This window comes from Prionailurus viverrinus, unplaced genomic scaffold, assembly GCF_022837055.1.
Source record: "Prionailurus viverrinus isolate Anna unplaced genomic scaffold, UM_Priviv_1.0 scaffold_39, whole genome shotgun sequence".
Lineage (NCBI taxonomy): Eukaryota > Metazoa > Chordata > Mammalia > Carnivora > Felidae > Prionailurus > Prionailurus viverrinus.
In genome coordinates this window covers 2,957,576-2,962,193 of record NW_025927607.1, presented here as the reverse complement: position 1 = coordinate 2,962,193, position 4,618 = coordinate 2,957,576, and positions in this window count along the sequence as shown.

Genomic DNA, 4,618 nt, shown 5'->3' with positions numbered 1-4,618 from the left:
TCTCACTGCCGTGGCTGCACTTCTGTGTTAAACTTGCTGTATTTACCTGGGATGATTACGAGGGTGGGTCATAAACATAACTCAAGATTTTATGGCCGGCAGTTAACCAGAGGTATGGGTTTCCCTCGCTTCAACGGATTATGGATTTGTACCGAGGAGTTGAAGTTCAGCACACATTTCCTCTCAATAGCGCCCCCCACGGGTGCGACACTGAAGGCGTGTCTGCAGCAACAGAGCTCGAACCGCGTCTCGCCTGCAGACAAGGGGTCCCAGGATGATCTCAAGAAATTCATGGTCGTTTACAAAGCTCTGCCCGGGGATGAGAGCGAACCAGCTTCCGAACAAAACGCCAAAAAGCAAATACCGTGAAGCTTTCCATAACGACGCTTCGCAATGGCATACGGCGCATTTTTGTCCCAGGTGCCGCGACCAAAACACAGCCGTGTGGCTGAGGCTGCAGCCTGGTCCCACGGCCAGGAGGGAGGGCCCGGGCCGCCGTGCCGGGGACAGAGATGTTCTTTCACACGGCCGTCTCGGAGGGGTGCAAAGCCCGGAGACACATGATTTTGAAACTGCAGGGCACTTTTGTGTGCACCCCAGACGGCCTGAGCTCCCTGCCGGCCACCAGGAAAGAGGAAGCGGAACCCGGTGATGCGGAAGTGTAAGGGCCGAGGACCCGGGGCCGGATTCTCTTGTCCAGCGTGGCCTGATTTTTGCTCTGGGAACAAGCACGTCACGACCGCAGTGGTGATGGAGGCTTGCCTCCCCTGGAACACGGGGTGCACGGCAGGACCCCGTTCCTAAGCAGCTGAGAGACGAGTAGGTCTCCCCTCGATGCACGGAAGACGGGGTAGTGTGCAGGCTTGGGGAGGAGGGAAGCACTCGGCCTTCCCGCCGCACACGGGAGCTCTGCCCAGACGGGAGCAACCAGGAATCCAGCTCCCACGAGCCCCACGCCTGGGGGAAAGGGTGCGGCTTCTTTATACACGGCGGGTGTATTTGGAAGGACCTGGAAGAGGTCCACGGTTTCCACCTAGGGAGTGCTCACAGACCCTGAACGCCCTTGTCCTGGAACTGGACTCGGTCACACCCCCGCTGGTGGGGGAGGAAAGCCCGAGGCAGACCCAGGGTCCCTCGCAATGGTCCCACCTGACGCCCCAGACGTCCCTGCACCACCAGCCGACAAGATGGATACTCTGGATGACACGGGGGTGCAGAGGAAGAAAGAGGAAATGATGAGGGAAAGAGTCACAACAGAATCCAAAATGCACACCAATGGCCCTGCTCAGTTGCTAGGAACAGGGTGGGCTCTGAGCTTCCTAGCAGTCAGAGCAAAGAGGAAAACTAGCTTCTGCCCATTTCCCCAGAGCCTCCAGGATGATCCTCGGGGGCCTTGGGGTCTTGGCTCATTGTGCTTAGGTCTGGGGTTTAAAAGAAGGAACAGGGTGGGGCGCCTGGGTGGCTCAGTCGGCTGAGCGTCTGACTTCAGCTCAGGTCATGATCTCACGGTTCGTGGGTTCGAGCCCCTCGTTGGGCTCTGTGCTGACGGCTCGGAGCCTGGAGCCTGCTTCGGATTCTGTCTCTCTCTCTCTCTCTCCCTCTGCCCCTCCCTCCCCCACTCACACTCTGTCTCTCTCTCAAAAATAAATAAATGTTAAAAACCATTAAAAAAATACAAAAAGAGGGGCGCCTGGGTGGCGCAGTCGGTTGAGCGTCCGACTTCAGCCAGGTCACAATCTCGCGGTCCGGGAGTTCGAGCCCCGCGTCGGGCTCTGGGCTGATGGCTCGGAGCCTGGAGCCTGTTTCCGATTCTGTGTCTCCCTCTCTCTCTGCCCCTCCCCCGTTCATGCTCTGTCTCTCTCTGTCCCAAAAATAAATAAACGTTGAAAAAAAAAAAATACAAAAAGAAATCCGGGGCAGCGTTTCCACGAGGCTCCATCAGTGGGCAGTGATCTGGACGGATTTCCTCACCCGCACCCTCGCCCACAGTGGGTGTTCGTCACTGAAAGGCAGCTCGGGCACACCTGGTGTGACTTCTGGCATGGGTTTGACTGTGACTCACCACGTTCCAGACAGGCGTTTATCAAACGGGCTGTGATGGAGGGCCGGCAGGTTAAGACGTCTGATGCTTCGTGGACGGATCCTGGCCATGACACTGTCATGGCCAAGTCAAAAGGGGACAAAAGTCTCTAGGACCCTTGGCCCTGTCCGACCTCAGGCGGCCGGCTCACACAGCACCCCCTGCAGGGCTCTGGGGAGCGGCTCCGGCTCCTCTGGGGACAGAAGGGGGCTCCCGTGAGCACCGTCCGGGCCAGAAGCCAAGCTCGCGCTGAGGAACCGGACAGCCGGCCGGACGGGGATGCGGTGTGCGTCCCCTGACCCTCTGGCCTCCCGGTGCCGGACTCCGGACACTTTGGGTTGACTCGGTGCTGAAGCTCTGGGTCCAATGCGCTCTGGGCAAAGTTGGCCACGAGGACCCAAACGTAAGCCCGCAAATGGTGGGATTTAGACATTTCTCCCTCCCCAGCTCGACGGCTTCTCCTATTCATGACACGCACGCGGATGCAGAAACTTTTCTTGCTGACAATATTTCCAAGCGAGAGAGAAGGAACGGGAGGCAGGAGCAAGCCCGGGAACCCCAGGCCAGCCCCCGGGTACTGGGGGACAGAGCACAGGCCAGCTCCACGGGCTCCCCCTCCAAGCTCGCCCCTCACACGCCGTCCCAAGGGCAGGCAGGAAGCTGTCACCTCTGTGACGGAGACCCGATTCCGGGTGGTCCGGCGCTGCTATGTGTGAGTCACTTGGCCAGGGACTGAGCCAAGCTGGCTCCCTGACACCCACATGTCCCCACAGCCCGATTGTTTTCTGTATGGCTTTGTATTCGTAAGCAAATCTGAGGGACGTTTATGACCTTGTAAAAATACAGCGGTCCCCTGCAGACATGCTCGTCCAGGTTGAAACACTATGTAAATGCAGGATGGCTGGGCCCCGGGGGGAGGGGGGGCAGAGGCGTCACCAGGAGGCAGCCCCCCGTTCGGTGAGACTCGGGTCCCGGGCTCTCCCTACCGGTCCCGCCTCCCCGGGTTTGGGCCCTGGGCCGCAGCCCCACACCAGCCTGCCTCACTCAGCGCCACAGTCCAGCGTGTTGGTCTAACAGCGACTGCAGCTCCTGTGTCCCCCGGGTGGCCTCCCCGGGTGCGGGGTCTCCGGGGGCTCCTGGGTCTCACGGAAAGGCCGCTTCCGGCACCCTTGGCTGGCCACCTTCTACGGCTTCTCTTTCCAGCTGCTAGTAGGCCCTCTTGCTGGCAGAAATTCCTTGCCATCCTGGCGTGGCGGGAGGCGGGGGGGCGGGGGGGCGGGGGGGATGTTTCCAGCCTGGCCAGGGGCTGGTTATGTCGGTCACCTTTCTGCCATCTCAGTGGGGCTCGGGGGGATGGAGAAGGGACTCATGGACTCATGGACTCAGCCCGCTGTCCCCGTCCGGGCTCCTGGCTGTGCCACTCACCGGGGCGTCCACAGCCCCACACGGTGGAAATTCCCCTCTCCCAGCACGGGGGGGGGGAAGTAAGGAAAAACAACCCGCCCCCCGCCCCCCTCTGCCTTGCGGGGTGGGCCAGTCTCACTGCACAAACTGGGCCGCCCCGCCCCACACCTTCCCAGCAAAGGAGACAGGAGACCCAGCCATTCCGACGCCTACAATGTGATTGAAGGAAAAGCCTGCGGGTCACAACTCACTCACAAGCAGATAGTAGCTCCTTGTTTCCAATGGCAAACAAACCATCGGGTTCTGCAGAAGGATCAGTTGGGGGGGGGGGGAGAAGGGGGAAGGGGGAAGGGGGGGATACTATAGCTAGTGGTTTGCAGATGGACAGAGGCTTGAAAGTGGGCGGCACCCGCCTCTGAACGCGCGGGCCGTCGGTCCACCCGGGTGTCCCCATTTTCGTGAACTCTCACCAATAGATGCGCGCTGCTTTCTAAGAAGAAGAGAGGCTATTAGTTAAAAAAACAACCACTGTTCGAGCGAGGTGGTGGCTGAGCTTGGACCGGACCCTAGATCGTGTTGGACCAAGTTTATGCACAAAATCCGAGCAGCCTGCGGCCGGGTGGCGACCCTCTGGGCTTCTCCACCTGAGGACTTTCCCCTGGAAAACGTTTCCCTTCAGGAAGGCGCCCGAGCGCTGGCCGAGGCTTCCTGGGGGCCGGAGTTCACTGGGGTCCAGGGACAGCAGGGCGGAGGTGGACTCAGAGCCTGCCCTCGGGGCGCCAACCAGCTCAGGAGAGGCCAAGTGCGGGAAGAGCAGAGCCCGGGGAAGCAAACAGATGGGATGCCTCCTGCAGTCACGGCCACACTGGCCTGTCCACCTCCGTGCCCAGGGTCCAGCCTGGGCCGACACAAGGAGCTCCAGACATGTTTGCTGACTGACTCACGGACAGACCACCCTCCCAAGCCCTTCCCTGCCCACACGGCTGACCCCTGCCCAGGAGCGCCTTGCACTTGGGAACGGAACTCTGCCGCCCGGACGTGCAAGGTTAACACGGCACCTGGCAGGGCGTGCCCGCCCCCCGCCCTCAGCTCTCTGGGACCCTCTCCCTTCTGCCTTCCCCTGAAGGGACACCC